A 19,903-nucleotide genomic window follows, 5' to 3' on the forward strand; every position below is an offset into this window, starting at 1 on the left:
ACCTACAAGCTAAGGATGATGTCTCACCAAGAGCCCTCTAAATGGATTCTCACATTTGGTCAATGGTAGCCAAAATTTTGTTAATAGGTGAATCTTAAAATTCACATTGATGGATGAAAGGATGCCTCCTACATTGCCAAATAGCAATGGTAGTTCCCACTTGGGGAAATCTAATAGAATCAATACACTAAACACACACACACACATTGAGCATGAAAGTATAAGTTTTTGGTAGTGGATTGGAACTTCCATTCAACCTTTGATAACATCAAAATTAAATTCCAAACTTGACACCTAGTTCAAAGATTACTTCCTGATAGAGAAATTCATTCAATATTTCTTCATTTTTTTGGGCTATTTATTATGGATTCACAACACACGTCTCATTTATGTCCAATAATTAGGACCCCCTTTCATCCTATCTCTGAGTCATAGGACTCACTCTTCATAATAGGGTACCTTCTAAGGTACCTCAAGGAATGGGAACACTAGGTCCTATGTCTAGGGGTTAGGAAAAGTGGCCTCGATAAAGTTTTATGAGCAAAAAATAAACATTTGAAGAAATTAAGGAAAAAGTGCACATCTATGCACCTTGCACACATGTGCACCCCAACAAGGTGCACAAAGTGCACAACTTCCCTAACTATTTAGATGTACATGTGTGCACCTATGCACATGTGCACCTATTGAAGGTGTGCAAGGTGCATTGGTTTTCCCTGCCTATACATAGGTTAGCCTCCCCCCCAAATTGCATGTTGTTTTCAACCTCTTAATCTTCTTTGTGCACCATCGCACCTTTAGTCTCCATTGTTTTCATCTCTTGTACACCCTCGTACGTCCACAACCAGGTAGATATTATTTACCGCAAACACTTTTGTAAGTGAGTAGATGCATCAACTTCTTAAACTAGCCTGGTTGTGCACCTTACACACCTTGTTAGGGTGCACAAGTGTGCAACATCCAACTTCCACTTCTTGCTAATGTTGATCTCAAATTGGTTTTGACAAATGAGTGTCCACACACTTAAGTTATTTACTTGTTTATGCCAAACAAGTAGTACATGTTGAGCATAACATGTATTTAATAGAGCATGCCAAGTCCATAGTGAGTGTCGAGCCACCCATGTGCTGAGTCACTCAAGCATTGAGCAAATAGTGTATGTTGACTGATTCAAGAGTTAAGCAAGCAATGCATGCTGAGTGATATAGATTTTGAGTCACATTATAAAGATTAGTATATGGCAAGTATCAGAGACTTTAGATGCTGAGTGAGATAGTTTTGTCATAATTGTTTGTAATGGCACAAACAATTATTTAATTGAGCTAACTAAAGATTAAATTATGATATTTTGGAGATAAGGATGAATCTTAAGTTGGATTCCCAATCTAGTACATGCAGCCAATCAAAAAATGGGAAGGATTAAGTGGAAAAATGGATGAATCACAGTCATTGATGCATACCTAACCCTAAGTCACCTATGTCTTCTTAAGGAGGATAAACCCTAAACTATCTAGAGTGAAAATAAGGAGTGGAAGGAGTGAAGAGAGTAGTTTTCATATGCAAACAGGGCATTCATGGTGGCTAAGGAGTTGTAATATGAGATTACATTATAGAATCAATTAAAGGAGAATAAAGGAAGAGAAGAGAGTATAGCAAAGAGACATTTAATCAAGAATGATGGAGAATACATCAGCTTAGAGCTGATCTATTATCAAGCAATCAAGTGCTAACTGCATGATCAATGTTGAGACATTCTAATAGGTGATTTCAGTCAAAATCTCTTGATAGAGTAGTCCTAATAGGCTGTATTGAAATCCTCTAACAAGGTGCTTAATTAATTATGAGTTGAAGTTCTTTAGCAAGGCACACTTCTAATAGGGTGTGGAAATCCTTTAACAAGGTGAGACCTAACAATCTTTGTAAGTCTTTAACAGGGCAGACCTTTCATAGGGTAGATCATGTCTCGTGATCAAACATTGTAACCTTCATTGGACACACTTTATTACTGTAGTAGTGAAGATTTATGGGTATCATCCCCACCCCAGTTTTACCTTCTCATTGGAGGGTTTCTGGGTAATCATATCTCGTGTTATATGTGTGTAAATGTTTATTTGATTACATGTTTTAGATGTACATGTTTTACATGGTATTTCAGTTTACTCATTGAATGTATGAGATGGATGTGTGGTGAATGTTTTATGGGTCCAAGTTTAAATTACTGATTCACACACCCCCCCCCACCTCAAAAATTTTACCTTTCCTATTGTAATTCCAATAGCTAAGATGTTGAGTTGTGCAACTCCACAAGGTCCTCATTTGAACATCCTTATTTCCTTGCACCCACGTGCAACCAAGGTATACAATTGTGCACCTTACACACATGGGCATGTATGCAATTGCAAAACCCCCACTAGTGCACATAGACCAACACTGGGCACTTATGCACCTTGTGCACCCATGCAAGTCCGCAAGATGCATAAGCTCTTACATCTCCCCTTTTTTCATTTTAGGCCTTTGAATCTCAATTTCAATTTATTTTTTCAATATTTTAGTCCTTTTTTCACTTCCCATCATGTCAATAATCACTTCTATCTTTTGTGTAGGTAATCATGGCATCTTTAACATTAGAATGATCATCAATGACTCTCTACATGATTACATGGTATCAATTCAAATTGACCCCATATTTTTCATGACTACCTATGTAGAATATATATTGGTAGCTCAACTAGCTTAGTACCCAAGACTCACCAAAAGGGGAAGTATCAAGAATGCAAATGTGTGGCCACACATTTTGTACCCACAACTAGTAAACATATACCTCTAAGAGGGAAACCCTAAGTGCAAAATTATGAACAATGCATTCATCTTTAGTGTCATCCATTTTTTGGAGGGGGACTACACTAGGAGGATTTCTATAGTGACCACCACAAGGGTAACCCTAGTGGGGGGTTACTTCATCCAATTCAAAACATTCACTTATATTTTCATGACCAACTCCCTCCTTTACCCCAAGAAGCTCCCATGCTATCCTTTGAATACACTTACTCTTTTGGAGATTTTGAGGCAACTAGACTCATTTTATGAGTAAGTAGGGAAGAAGCATAAAAAGACTTGGGTTTGGCCAATAACCATCATCCTGTGTGAAGTGAAGTAAGAGAAGGAAATTTTCAAATATGGATTTGATTGGAACCAATATCTTTTGGAGGAATACCCCCTTACTAGGCCATATATTGATAACATCGGCATGGTCTAATGCATGGCAAGAAAGGACTTTGTGCTTGACTCAACAATGGAGGATCATTGGCTTAATTACATTGATGACTATGGGGTGAGAATAAAGGATTATTGTCAAATGGGGCTCATGCTTACAGAAAAGGCACTAAACATTAAAATTCCCCTAAAGATATGGGATAAGGACACCCCTAATCTTCTTGATCCTATTTATAGTAGGGATAAGATATATGAGAGGCCAATGGTCAATATTGAGGTTGGAAAGGAAGAAAATGATGACATAATGCATTGGGCCTAGCATGTTATTGATCTAACAAAGCATTGGTTAATGAAGCCTTTCTAGTTAGAACCACTTTCTAATGTTCCCACATTATAGGAACCTGTTGGTCTAGAGAAGAGGAAGGGAGTGAAGGTGACTATCTTGTCCCACCCTACCAAGTCCTAGTCCACCCAAATATTGTGTATGGGTATGTATAGGATGTATCATATTTTGAATGGAAGAAAAAGAAAGCCTTTAAAACTAAAGAAGAGGCACCTCCCACAAAGCCCCAGGGTCAGGCTAGTCCCTCTATCCCAAAGAAGAGTAGAACAGAGAAAGTAGAAGTTAGGTCAAAGAAAAAAGTGGTGGACCCCTCAACCCCTAAGACCATACCAAAATGGGTAGAGGATGAGGAAGAGGATGAAGAATAACATGTCCCTCTAAAGAAGAGAAACAGAGAAGCCTAGACTATGGAGAAGAAAAAGGGAAAGAGACAAACCCTAATGCCCCCATTGACCCAATACTAGGCCATTCAAATAGGAGATATTAAAAATCAATAGGGATGGACTAAGTCTAATATAGGAGTGGCTTGGACTTTTTTGAAATTTCTAATTTTGATTGGATGCCTATTGGGTTGGAGCTCAAGGAAGGACACATTTTTGGATACTCGTCATCCTGGGCCAAAGGATGATGAAGATAAAAACATATTGCCTTTACTAGAAGGACCTCTTGGCATACCTTCTCCTCCCCTAGTAGAAGAAGAAGAAATACACATGCCTACTACTCTTATAGAAGAAGGAGAATAGTAGGAGAAATAGGTTGGAACACCAACCTATAGACCTATCTAAGCCCTTCCTTCACTTCCAATGACAATGATGGTTACCACCACTCTTATTATAGAGTCAAAAACCACAAAAGAGAGAGCTTCCAAATTAGGAATAGGGAGAGGCTTGGCAATGATGACCTATGTATCACTAGGTTAGGATGTCTCTTTTCTGGACATGACACCAACATGGATTTCCAGAGCAATAGAGGCCCATCAAAAGAGATATATGCAAACTAATATAGAAGGAATGATGGTGCTTACACTAGTTATTACTACCACAACAACATCCATGGAGGATCCCCACTAGATGGAATTTTTGCAAATGAATAGATAGGAGGACATGGTGTATCATATTATCATTCCTCCTCCACACGTTGATCCAAAGACTATCATTGTGTAGGACTTTCAGATGCAAGAAGTCATTTTAGGTAAGCTAGCAAAGGACATGGCCAAAGCCAAGTGACAAATTTGGCCCTAAAGAAAGTGTTCAAATAGTTAGAGATTGAGAAAGATGAAATATAGATGTTGAAGAAGTACAATGATGTTTTGAAGGGTTTTGTTATAGAAATAGAGGATCCCAATGATCCTCAAGAAAGAGCATTAGTGGTTGCCCTCAATAAATGATCTCTGACCCTAGGACTCAGTGATTCATTTTTGGATGAATGAAAAAGAGAGGATCACATATTTGAAGATAGAGGAGTAGAGATAATAGAGAAAAATATGCAGATTTTGCATACCATAAAGAAGAATGCAAAAAACCTAGCAAAAGTATTAGATCAATGATTGGGTGGAGAGCATAAAAGGTGGAAATAGAGTCATGCTAGCTTTGTATGAAGACATGTAGGAGATGCAAGCTAAATTTTAGACTCAAATTCTGGAGGAAAATAATTATTATAGTGTGGCAAGCCTAGAGACTTTCACCGGTGACTCCAAAGAGAAATCGAGTTCCTTAGAGGAAGTAATCCAACAATTTAAAGCCTCCTTCAAAGTAGTAGCCTTAGAAGATGATGTGAGGATAATCGTCAAGACCAAGGAGTTTCTTAAGGAGATGGACTCAAAACTAGATGATTTTGTAGCTGTAAGGCAAGAGGTGAGGGATTTTCATAGAGAAGCGAGAAGCCAATATCAAGATCTCAGTCTCCCTGAACGTCGAGAAGTGGTCACACTTGCAGAGAAATTCAAGGAGGCTCATCTAGACATCATTTTGGTAAAAAAAAATAAGTCCTAGATGCTAGAAATTAAATTTTGTGGAGATAGAAAATCCTACCAGTTTTGGTTTTATCACCTTTTAAGGTTCGCAGGTGTGCAGGTTCACAAGTGCGTAGGTCAACATTTTAAGATTTTGGTGGGGTGGCTAAGTTTTGATAGAAGGGTTTTCAGGTGTGCATGTACCACAATTCTAGGAGACCTATAGTGGTGTTGATAGTTAACTACCAGTTTCAGTTTTTTGTAGTTTTCATGCACTGAAAATGCATTTTGTCGAGAATTTAACTCATAGTAGCGCCCAAAAGAGGCTAATTTTTTATTTTTAGAAGTTCCAAAGACTCCTAATATTCTTTCTTCTCATATTCTTCTTATTAGTTATTTTTAAATTCATGCAAAGGCCCATGCACCAATTAATGAAAAAAATAAAGTGTGCAGGCTTACTTAGCACCTAGTTAGGAGTTTGTTTATACATAGTTTTAATAAAAATAGTGATTTTAGCATGTTTTTTGTAAGGAAAATCTCTACATCCAAAAATTCATGATAGTATGAGGTTTATTATAAATACATCATTGTAATATGTATTCAAGGCTAAGACTTTTATGCAATAAAGTATGTTATTGGTGTTCTCATTCTCCATGTAGCTTGTCTTTCTTGAATGTGTGTTTATTTTATGAATTTTTTTTCATGAATTATAATGGAGCCAATGGATTTTTTGTGTTTTAATGATCATGTGTTATTTTACTTCTTGTTTTTTTAAATTGATAACAAATTCCTTTATTGTGATGAGTTGGAGAAAGCATCACCCTCTTTTTTTTGCATAGCAATTTATCTTGTTACATGCACTCTCTATGGCTACATGATTTTATGAATAGTGAAACATCTTTTGGTGTAAAGTAGTTTCCTTTGATGATTCCACTATTATATTTGAGGATGTGCTTCTCCTACTTTCACTAGTTCCCTGTTGATCATTTTGAAGATTTAATTACCAGACGCATTGTTGCTTTGACTTATGTCCATTAGGAATTCTATTTTCTACAATTTTCTTTAATATCTTGTTACTCCATCTCTATCATTTGATTTTTAAATGTGGTCAGAATAGGAATTCATATAGTTACATTGTTAAAACTTGCATTCACCATAAAATCAAGAAATACAAAAATATATTGGATTGCAATTACGTTTGAATTGTGTAGAATTATCAAAAGACACTAGCAAAGGCCTCCTTGTGAACATTCATAATTATAATCCATTGAGCTACCTAGGGAGTTCAAAATAAACCATCCAAAACCTTGGACTTGGTTCCTTTAACCATCTTTTCAAGAGAGAGATTTGTAAGAATTTTTGTCATTGGCATTGTGAAAAATGACCGCACAACAATACCTTATCCAAATCTAAGCCCAAGGGTGGGAATTTGACCACCTTGGCCTTCATGGTTGGTTTTAGGCCTCCATAAATTTCATCTACTTACATAATCAATATATCTTTCTAGATTTATAGGAAGAAATACAATAGGGTACCCTATTACTCAACCCTAGGCCCAAGGGAATATCCTCTACCCCCCTTGGCCTCATATCATATGGAGTGTTGTACCTAGTGGGACTTACTATTCCCCCCTATTTTAATTACCTCACTCTAATCATTACTCCCAATATAGAGCCTTTGTATGATGTAACTTAAGCCCATTCCACTCTAGGCCTTATCTAGTTCCCTTGTATAATGTATCTCATGCCCATTCCATTGCATGCCTCACCTAGTGCCCTTATATGATGTAGTTCATGCCCATTCCATGGCATGCCTTACCTAGTTCCCTTTTATAATGTAGCTCATGCCTATTCCACCGTAGGCCTTACCTACTACCTTTGTATTATGTAGCACAGTCCACTCCACTACAAGCCTTACTTTATCTTGTGAAGAAATGATCTAATGTAGTAAAACTATAACTCATAACATTTTATCCATATATCAAACAAGTATCATTTATTATTTCATATGATTTTGGTACATGCCTCTTATTTATCGTTTACCTCATTTTTGTAACCAATCTTTGTTCATATATGTAGATCTTTTTACCTCTCTTTTGATGATGCTTAAGAAATATCCTTAGCTATTATATAATTTATAATTCATTGATTGGTTTATATCCTTCAAGCTGAAGGTTCCCTTAATAAGTCTTAGTGATTTTATATCTTTATTTCAAAACTTGTATTCTTATGGAAAATATATATTACATCCTTCCAAAGAGAGTCACTCCTCTGAATTAGCATTTCTCCTCGGCCCAACAATTTTTGTGCAATGATCAACATATAAATTTGATTTCCCTCTTTTAAATGGACTTCATCATCCATCCTCAAGTAGCAATTGAGTCGTTTTGTATATTTGGTATGATGTCAACCCCTAATTCTATGTCTTTTAAATCATTGTTGACTACCTAATATTAATCTGAACAACCTCCTCCCTAAGTCACCATATCCATATGCCACTTATTTATTAGATTTTTTCTAGTAGCATTTTCTTAAATGGAAGGTCCCCAAGTTGGAATCTCTAGAATTGAGATTAATTTCCAGATATCTACACTACAGTGGAATCCTTTAGATAAAAACTATTAGAGTAAATAATTATTTATTTATCAATTATTCATTCTATTACTTAAGTTTACTTAGGTTAATGCATTTATTTAATAGTTGTAGTCTAGGAGTTGTTGACAACATGAGAATTTTTTCCTATCTAATTCATACTTATTTCCTCACTTTGTTCAAGGATATCCCACCTTTTGTGGACGTATGCTTAGTTGTCAACCTTATCTTCTAGCACCTTTTAGCTTGTTCTACAAGCTTCCTTGAGGCCTTTATATTTGGGCTCTCTCATTGTATTTCTCATCTCATTGAATCTCATTGAAAATCCATTCACATAGTAATTTCATTTTCCTATTGTGAAATATTTTCTCTTGCATTGTTTACTTCAAGCTCTTGCTCCTTTGGTTTCTCTTTAGCAAGTTATTTGCATGTAGGTGATCTTGGTGCATTGTGGAGTCAGATTTTATCAACTCCTACAAAAACTATATTAGATGGAGGTCAAATGCAATTTCTCTTTATTTCCTTGGTGTGACTCCAACATGGAAAACCATCTTGGGTTTTCCATCATAACTTATAAATACTTAAATGTCTAGATCAATTTGAGAGTTTGATTTAAATTATCATGAATTAAATTTAGATGTCTTTTCAACATATGATTACCTTTCTGTGTAGTGTACACTCGACTATTAATTCATGTTTATGGATATCTTTGAATTTCTATCAAAAGTATGGAACAGTCATACTATTGGAGTTTACTGATTTATAAAATAATTTTTTTCCCAAATTCACCTTATCTTTTCTTGAGCACATCATTTACTTTCTAGGAGGTTGCAGGAGCTTGAGCAACTTAAGTAGTTAAACCTTGTTAGCAAGGAAATAATAAGTTTTCTCTAGAAATCTTATCCCATGTTTTTTGCATAACTTAGTGATTAATTTTTTGGATATGCTCTCTTAATAAATTTGTAGTGAATTATTCAATTCTTTAAATAGAAGGAAAATGTTTTTAGTTTAAAATATTTCTATGTGCAAGAAATCAAGAGCTTAGAACAGAGCATCTGATGAAAGATAACAATAGTTCTATTTGTATTAGCAAATAAGTTTTATCATGAACTCTTTTTTATTAGAGATATTTTGGTATTAAACTTAGTTGAATGTATCATTAATTACTCCATGCAAAGAAAACTTGCATATAGCCTTGAAGTGTTGTAGATGTTATTATGCAACAGTAGTAGGAAGTTTTTATTGTCGATGTTTAATAGATGGTTTTAGTTATTGTATAGTAAAGCATTAAAATATCTTGCATACTCTAGTAATTTTTTTATTGTCTTCATTTGATTTGGTTCATTCCGTTGTATGGTTGGATTCAGAGAAGCCATCTCTGTGCATCTGCCACTTTGCTCTGTTTGGGCAAAAATATATTTTATTTTGGAAGAACTGTGTTTTATAATTGTTGGTATTTTTATTTTTTTTTTGCTTCTAATATATCCACATGGTATTAAAGGTAATAAGCCCTCAATCCTATTTAGTTTAGGCATTTATTTTTTTTGGGTATTTTGAAGTTATTATACAGGAGACATGGCTGGAGATGAGAGAAAAGTTTGGCAGCAAGAATCATCTCATAATGGATAGAACTATCATGTTTGGGAAAGAAAAATGAAAACCATCGTGATAGTAAATGGCTTGTGGGATCTTGTGAAGAATGGCTTCACAGATACTATAGACCCTACTATGATTGCTTCCCTAGCAAACAATCAGAAGACTCACTTAAGAGAGACAAGAAGGAAAGATGCTAAGGTAATGAGCATTATTGAAGTAGCCTTGATAAAGGCTTCATTTTTTAGAATAGCAACAACTAGTTATTCCAAAGAAGCTTGGGATATTCTTGAGACTACATTCAAAGGGATTGATCAAGTCCATATTGTGAAGTTATAGATACTTTGAAGAGATTTTTAGTCTCTTCTTATGAAAGAGAATGGATCTATTTTTGAGTTTAGCACTAGAGTTTCCACTTTGATAAACTAGTTGAAAGCTAATGGAGAAGAGATTGAAGAATAAAGAGTTGTGGAGAAAACCTAAGTGAGGAGTTAACCTCAAAAGTTTGATACATTTGTGATTTCTATTGAAGAGTGAAAAGACTTGTCCAAGTTGAATATATATGAGTTGATGAGATCATTCCATACCCATGAGCATTGTATTAATAGATCAAAAAATTCTTCTTAAAAGCACTCTTTTAGAGCTCAAGCCAATGCAAGAGGCAAGGGGGGGAAGAAACAACGCTAGATGTATCTCGAGTGATAAAGGACTTGGCAACTCTAGAAAAAGAAATGCTAGAGGAGAAATCTCAGCAAGTAACTTTTAGAATAGCCCCTGAGGAGGAAGAAGAAATAGCAGCTCTAATTTGAGCAATGTTGAATCTAATTATTCCCACAATTTTGGCCATTATGAAAATGAATGATGGAAGAAACAAATTGACCAACCACAATAACATCTTAATATTGCTGAAATAAACAATAATACATCCTTCATCATGTGCAATATTGGTGAAGAAGGAAGTCCATAAGTTTGATACTTAGGTAGTAGTTGTAACAACCACATGAGTGATAATGAAAATCTATTCTATTTCATTGATAAGAATTATAAATCTAAAATTAAGATGTGGAACAATGGAACTATTCCTATTGTGGGCAAAGGATCTATTATTGTACTTATCAAGAAAAGAGGGAAGAAGAAATTCAAAATGTTTATTTTGTCCCTGGTATAAATCACAATCTGATGAGTGTTGGAAAAATCATTTGGAATGGATACAAAGTGCTATTGGAAAATGAAAAGTGTGTCATTCATGATGAGGATGGGAAAAAGAAATTTGTTGTAGCAATCCAAATGACAAAGAACTAGATGTTTCCATTGAAGATTGAAGCATGTTTCAGCTCTCAATTTGTTGGTGCACCTCCCAAGAAAGCATGTACAACATAGTACAAGATCAATCAGTTTTTAAAAGCATGATTGAAGACTCTTCCAAGTTATGGAATTTATGGTATGGACATCTTGGCTATGTTGGTTTGAATTTATTATCAAAGAAATTAATGGTGGATGGTTTCCAAGTATTGTTGAATCTAGTAGCAAGTGTAAGGTTTTCATTTTGGGTAAGCAACATAGGCTTCCCTTTGATTCTATTAATTCTACAAGAGAAAGAACACCATTAGAGTTAGTACATACTAATTTGGTAGGCCCTGTGCAAGTTACTTTCATAGGAGGCACTACTTATTATATGACCTTTATTGATGATTCTAGTCATAGAATATGGGTGTATTTTTTGAAAAAATAAATCTAAAATTTTTTATGAGTTTTTAGAGTTTAAAACCTAGGCTGAAAACTAAAGTGGACATTACATTAAAGTCCTAAGGTCAGGTAGAGGAGGAGATTATACCTCCAATATTTTTGTGAAGTTTTTCAAGTAAAATGGTATAAGGAATGAGCTAATAGCTAGTTATGCTCCACAATAAAATGGAGTGGTTGAAAGAAAGAATAGAACTATAGTTGAGATAGAAAGAAGTATTCTGAAAGAAAAATGTCTCCCAATAGATACTAGGGATAAATTTTAGCAACAACAGTTTACTTGATTAGTAGAAGTCCTACAAAAGTAGCCAATGATAAGACACCTCTTGAGGTATGGGAAAAGCATAGATGGGTTGTTGAACACTTGAGAGTGTTTGGGTGTGTAGCATATGAACACGTACCAAAAGAGAAAAGAGAAAAGTTTTATGATAAAGGTGAGAAGTGTATTTTCATTGGTTATAGTTTAGAATCTAAGGCATATAGATTGTATAACCCTCTTACAAAGAAGATCATAATTTCAAGATATGTTGAGTTTTTAGAGAATGACTCATGGCATGGCTCGATGGATGCACCATCTAGTACTTCAAGTAAAATGTATATTATTGATGAAGATGATGAGTTTGATTATCAGCAAGATGAAGAATCAGCAGAAATTGATGGTACCAGAAAGCTTTGGATTGCTCTTGGTAGAAATAGGTAGAAAGGAAAATAACTAGAGACAACTTGAAATTCAGCTTTAGATAACTCTGAATAACTTAGAACTAATGTATAGAGAGTTTGTGATAGTTATGAATAGCTCTAGATTCAGCCTACACAACACAACACTAGTAGTGAGAGTTTTGATCCTACTCTTGCCTCCCTTCTACCAAGAAAGACTAAAAGTATAAGGGAGATATAACACGATGAAACTTGTATAATGATTTTGATGGGAATGTTATTTTTGCATTATTTTCTTGTAGTCATCCAGTTTACTTTGAAGAAGTTGTGAAAGATGAAATATGGTGTGAGGTCATGGATGAGGAAATAGACACTATAAAATGAAATGAAACTTGGGAGCTAACTAGTTTTTCTCCCAACAAGAAAGTTATTGGTGTCAAATGGGTGTATAAGACCAAGTGTAATGCTGAAGGAAAAATGGATAAGCATAAAATATGTTTGGTGGTGAAGGGATATAAATAACATCTTGGTAGAGATTACGATGAGATATGTGCACCTATTGCAAGGATGGAAATGGTGTGTGTGATCATAAAAATTGTAGCCCAACACAAGTGGAAGGTATTTCAAATGGATGTGAAATCCACCTTCTTTAATGGTGTGTTGAAAGAAGTGTATGTGGATCAACCACCTAGTTATGAAGTTCCAAGTAAAGAACATAAAATATATAGGTTGAAGAGATATCTTTATGGGCTGAAGAAAGCACCAAGAGCATGGTATAGCTAGATTGATTCGTATTTGTTGAGTAATGGTTTCAGCAAAAGTGGTGGTGAGCCTACTCTTTACATTAAGGCAGCAAATGGTAAGGTTTTAATTATTGTCCTATATGTTGATGATCTTATTTTTACTAGAGGATGATGATTACCTTATTGTTGATTTCAAACAAGATATGAAGGATGAGTTTTAAATGATAGATTTAGGAATCTTGAGATATTTTATAGGCATAGAAGTTAAACAAACAAATGATGGTATTTTTATTTCTCAAGAGTTTAGTTGCAAGTTTGATGTACTTAATAGCAACAAGGCCCGACATTATGCATGTAGTCAGTTTGATTTCTAGATTTATAGAAACTCCAAAGGACACTCATTGGAAAGCTAGTAATAGAATCATGAGGTATGTAAAAGGTATCAAAGGATATGGTATTTTATATTCTGTTGAAAATTATTCTAGTTTGGTTGGTTATACAAATAGTCATTGGGCTAGAAGTCTAGATGATAGAAAGAACACTTTTGGTTATGTTTTTATATGAGTTTCAATGTCATTTCTTGGTCTCCCAAGAAGAAAAACATAATTTCCTAATCTACAATTAAGGTTGAGTGTATATAAAAAATGTAACAACATGTCAACTGGTTTGGCTAAGAAGGATCTTGGTAAATTTAAAGGAAGAACAAGTGAAAGCAACCACCATATTTTGTGATAATATTTCTCCATTGCTTTAACAAAGAATCATGTTTTTCATGGTAGAAATAACCATATAGAAATAAAATATAAATTTATTTGTGAATAGGTTGACAATGGTGAAATACATATGGATTTTTGTAGGTCTAATTAGTAGCTAGCAGACATCTTCACCAAGCAATTACGCATTGGAAATTTTTAGCAAATAAGGAAGATTTTAAGCATAGTTGATCAAGCATGATCATGAGTGTTTATTTTTTATGGCTTAGGAAAACGGCCAAGTATTGGAATTTAATAATTTATAAAATCATATTTTTCCTAGATCCATCTTATCTTTTCTTAAGAAGCTCATTTACTTCTTAGGAGGTTGCACAAGCTTGTGCAGCTTAACCTTGTCAATGGGACAATATTAATGTTTGTCCTATAATCTTATGCCATGTTTTTCGTGTAACATAGTGATTAAGTTTTTGGAGATTCTCTCTTAATAACTTAGTAGTGAAGTCTTCACATCTTTAAACAAAAGGAAACTATTTTGTTTAAAACATGTGTTTGTGCAAGCAAGAAAGATCTCGGAATAGAGCGTCTGATGTAAAATATAATAGCAATTATATTTGCAGCAGGAAATTAGTTTTATCCTTTTATCAAAGATATTTTGGTATTGAACTTCATTGAATATATTGCATTGTAGAGAAGTGATTTCTCTAGGAAAAGACAATTTGTATATGGTCTTGCAATGTTGTAGATGTTATTCTATGACAACAGTAGGAAGTTTTTGTTGTAGATATTTAATAGGTAGTTTTATTTATTAAATAAGAAAGCATTAAAATATCTTGCACACTCTAGTACTATTATTATTGTCTCTATTTGATTTGGTTCATTCCGCTCTGTGGTTGGATACAAAGCAGCCATCTCTGTGCATCCACTACTCTACCCTATTTGGGGAAAAATATATTTGATTTTGGAAAAATTACTATTTATAACTATTGGCATTTGTTGTTCTATTTTTCTTTTGAAATCTTCACATATATAATCATGAATATGATCTCATTTCTAATGTGACTTTAGACTATGTGAAGTCAGTGGATGTTCTTTAGCAATGGTTGCTTGGTTATTTCATGATATCATTGTTGACATTAAGGTCAATTTTTCTATCAGTGACTCAACACTTAATCAAATGGTTACATTGTTGTCAATCTCTACAGTTGCTACTGAGATTATCATTTAGTTTGTAGTGTTAACCAAGTGATTTAGTTTTTCTTGAGCCAAGTAGTTAGAATACAGTGTCTACCGAGTACCTAAGTCAATTTGTAGTGTTTACTGAGCTACACAGTGTCTACCAAGATTCATAAACAATGTACAGTGAAAATCAAGTGTAGCAGAGGCTACCAAGCTATTGAGTGAAAGAGAAGATAATAGTTTTAATCAAGTTATACTATATCTACCAAGCTCACTATGTTAACAATATAAATCTAGTATTGATTGAGTCATGTAGTGTCAACCAAGTGATTCAGTAGCTACCGATTTTCTTAGTGTTCACCAAGTCACATAGTGCTAACCAAGTTTAAGCTACTTGGAATTGATTAGTATTGACCAAGCTTCAAGTTCAACTAAGTTCCAAATATTTACAAGTGTTGACAGTGTTTTTCATGTATCAAAACATCACTGAGTTTGTCTTCAGAACCTGAGTTACAATAGTTGGGCCAACTTTGTGAATTATGATAAAATTGGTATTGTAGCCAAATCTAGTAAGTTATGATTTGATTGGTATATATGTAATACATTGTATCATATCCAAGTATGAATGTGAAGAGACATATGATGAGCAGGAGTGCGAATTAAAGAAGGCTACAAGAAGTATAACGGATAGTAGAGATTTATCTATTACAGTCAGATGATCATTATAATACAAGTAATCTCAACCAGTAAATCAAAGTTGTAGATTAGAGATCAGCCACTGGTTCATCCTAATAGGTGCATTAGTCAAATCTTTTAACGGGGTAGACTCAACAATCTTTTTCTAAATCTCCTAATCGAGTGCATACTTCATTGTATGTTTGTAAATCCTTTAACAAGGTGGGCCTCATAGTCCTTATTTCTCCTAATAGGGAAGATCACTAGAAGTGATCAATTGTAAATCTTAATAGGTTAACTTGTGGGTGCTAAACCAAGAAATGCAACCCAACAGGACAAATAAGTAAATTTAATATATAAAGTGGGAGAAGATATTGTAAAAGGAGGAGAAGTGTACTTCTCCTCCTTTTACAATATCTTCTCCCTCTTTGTATATTAAATTTACTTCTCCCCTTTTTCGACATAAATGCCAAACGTGTGTGTGTGTGTGTGTGTGTGTGTGTGTGTGTGTGTGTGTGTGTGTGTTAATACCAAAATGTGACAAGAAATTAGAATGTACCTTCAAAACAAGTACAATTTTCTTGTCCCAATTCTCCTATAGTACCTTACTTGCATACAATGCAATCTGAACTTCTACTAATAATTTCATCATGTGATCAACTATGGAGAAATTGTTATCATGGATAAGTGTCTTTGCATGTGCAATGTGTTTCTACAATGCATCCATATTTAGAAGAATCATGCCACAGATTTCTGTAAGTGTGGCCTTGATCTTGGCTTCTTCCTTCAATAATTTTGCCTATAGATTTGTCAGATATCTAATCCTTGAGTAATGTGCATAACTATGATTTGGGTCAAATGACAACTGGTGTGTACTTGCCTTCATATCTTCATCTATTTTGAAAAATTTATCCTTGATCTTGTTTGTGAAGATAGATGTGTCACTTAACTTGAAAAATAATGAAATAACATTATTAATAGATATCGACAACATATATTCTATGATATAGACGTTGGAGATATAAATTTGTAGATTCAATGTCCCAATTTATTTTTCTTATCTGACGGAAGATAGATATAATCATTGTCTTTGTTTTCTTGTATCTTTTTCATGCTTAACATCGCTCTTTTCTTGTGATGTTGTTCATATTTGATCCTTCTATATAATTTGTGATCTCTTTAATAGGGGATGTGATAACTTTTGTGTGGACTATTTTTCCCTTCACTTTTTTTCTACGCTCACTATTCTCTGATGATATTGTTCATTGTGCTGAACATATTTCTCAAAATGCTGATATAAATATTATTTTATGGTTAATGATTTTATGTCCTATGCCTTCTTCCATATTTCTCATCTTCTTATATAGTCTTCTATATAAATTTGATGAAAAATGCCTCTTCTATAATATGAATAATGTCTAATAATATTTAGCACTATAGAAAATACTTACAACCCCATTCACTTACCAAGACACTCAACAATTTATCCTATCATGAGTCAACTATGTCACTATTGATTCTACTCCAGATTTAATAAATGTTTTATCTTTTATTGACCACTTTAATGCATGCAATATTATAGACATGAGTTGATCAAAAACTCTGATTTTGGATATTATTTTCAGATCCCTTCATTTGATTAGGTTCTATCTTTGATGATTCCATGTATATCTTCTATCTTTTCTTTGATGATTGCCATAGTATATTCACCAATCTCTGATCTCTTATGCTAATATAAGTTGATTTGTGTTCATTCAATATTATATTATTTTTATATATACTTCACTTTTGATAACAACCATTATTTAAGCTTCACCTTCAGGATGGCAGGATGATGTTCTGATACCACTTATATCGTCCCCTATTACATACTCCATGATTTAGGTTTTATCTTTCCATATTTTTTCAAATAAATTCTTCATCTATGTTATATTCTTCCTTCATGTGTTCCATTTTTTATAGATGTCTCCGGCAATGATGGCTAATAGTCACATCCCTCAAGTACTAATTAATTAGCTTATTATAGTTTTTTTTATAGTAATACATTTTATAATATATATTTCATATATAAATTAACATTATATAATATGTAAATATATTAGACTTATTTTTTTTATAGTGTTATATCTTGATTACTATTTTAGCTATTGTATAATTAGGTCCATTTAGCAAGAATTATACATATTTTACCTTTACATTATTAATAGTGTAGATGATATAATAACTTTATTAGCATTTATTTGTTTGATATTATTATTAGTAATATTAATACTTTAATTTTATTATCATTAAAATTATTATATTAGTAAATAATTTATTGTCATGGTTTATTTTAGATTCAATAATAATGTATATTCAGACTATTTTATATGATTCACTTATCCTTATTGTTCATTAAATCTTTCTCTTAGGAGGAGAATGTTTTAATTAAGAGTCTAAGAGGGGGACATGGGAAGATCATTCCCCTATCTCTTCTTCTATTGAGTTTTAAAATGATGCTCCCCCTAGAAAAGACTCACCTAAAAGGTCTTTCAAACTAAATTCATCTCTTTTCCAAGATCCGAATACTAATAATGCTATAAAGATGGTTTCCTATTTTTCAAAAATGTGTATTAATCATATTAGGCCAAGGGAACAATAGGATGACTTAGTTGAATATTGGAAAAATATTTTCCAAATTACTCATAAAAAGAAGAATATGGATTTGAATATAGAGAAATCTTTGGCCCATCTTAAACTTAATCACATTGAAAAGGAGTTGCATGTAAAAATTGAGGATATTTAGCTAGAAATAGAACTTATCAAGGCTAAGAATTATCTTAGAAGGGTGCAAAACTACAAAGTTCGAAGGAAAAATGTTATAGCTAAGATGAATTAGCTTCATGAGGGTAATAGAGGTTTAGAAATACTCTTTAAAGGTAAATGCAAGAAGTTGGGTCACACTTTTGGACAAAAAGTGAAAGTGTTGTTTCTATTTTTGAAATTTCTTGTCAACTGATATCAAAATTTGAGGCATTTAGAGATTTTATATATTTAAAAAAGTTCAAAAATTAAAATTGTAGTGCTCGAAATCTAGTTTTTGAATATGTAATTTATTTGTATACCCATATGTAATTTTTTACACAAATAAAAATTTTTTTGTAAATCTTATTAAAGGAAGTTACCTAACATACTAAAGATTGATGAAAATATTTTTTCTTAATTTTTTATTGAATAATTTTTCTATTATTAATTTTTAATTGGCTATAAAACAAAATTTTGAAACCTCATGTATGAACACTATAATTTGATCAAAATTTGACTTTTTTCAAAAGTATATTTTTCAACTTCAAAAGAATTGTATGTAGATTGATGACATAAACAATTATTTAAGAAAAACTATAAAATAAAAAATTTATTAAAGGTTTAGTGAACCTCACTATTTTACATTTAGGAACCACCTTTGATTAAAAAATAATGCAAAAATAGTAAGTAAAATTATAATAATATATAATTTATATTTCTGTTATTAAGACAATGAGAACTCTAATGGTTTTTTATTCATGAAAATTTTTGATCAGGAAGACCCTCTGAAAATTATGACAAAGCCTGAATTTGTCAGTTCAATGCCTTAGCCAAATCTTGAGAGGTCAAAGCATAAGCTTGGTCTCACTAAGCCTATCCCCAATTGAAATCCGAAGCCGGAGAAAAATATTGTACCCCGTGTTGTAAGAAACTAGCACCCATTATTTTAAATTCAAAAAATGGGTGCTCATTTTGAAAAAAGTAAAATCAATGTTTAAAATGTATTTTAAATCCCAAAAAAATAAAAATAAATTTTTTTAAAAATAGGCACCCATTTTTAAAAATAAAATAAAATGGGCACCCACTTTTTCAAAAATAGGTATGCATTTTTTATTTTTAAAAAATGGGTGCTCATTTTTAAAAAATTCAAATTTTTTATTTTTCGAAAAACTGGCACCCATTTTTTGAAAATAAAAAATGGGCCCCTAATTTTTTTTTTAAATGGGTGCCTATTTTATGAAATTTAGATCCGACATCCGAGCCTAATACGAGTGCCCATTTTTTAAAAATGAGAACTCATTTCTAAAAAAAGTATGACCTCAATCCATGGACTTCCACATTTTTGAGACCCAACTTCTTACTTCTACCCTTAAGCTTATCAAAGCTAAAAATAAAAGATAACTTATAGAATCTTTCCAAATTAATGATGGATACTCTTCTAAACGGGAGACAATCAAGAAGCTTTTTATAACTATTATTGTGACCAACTATTTTCTTTTTGAACATGGAACTAAGAATCAATAGGCCCTTTATAAATATCTAATGTTTATTCCTAATAAATTTTCCAATGATGATATTATTAGGCTAATGCTAATAATTTTTCTAATGTTTATTTCTTTAGAGGAAATCAATTGATTCATTAACTCATTGGCTAATTATAAATCCCTTGGTTTGGATAATTCTTGACTAAATTTTATAAGCATTACATTTATTGGATTGGA

This window comes from Cupressus sempervirens, chromosome 9 (genome assembly GCF_028749045.1).
Source record: "Cupressus sempervirens isolate cs-2001-9-10 chromosome 9, ASM2874904v1, whole genome shotgun sequence".
Classification (NCBI taxonomy): domain Eukaryota; kingdom Viridiplantae; phylum Streptophyta; class Pinopsida; order Cupressales; family Cupressaceae; genus Cupressus; species Cupressus sempervirens.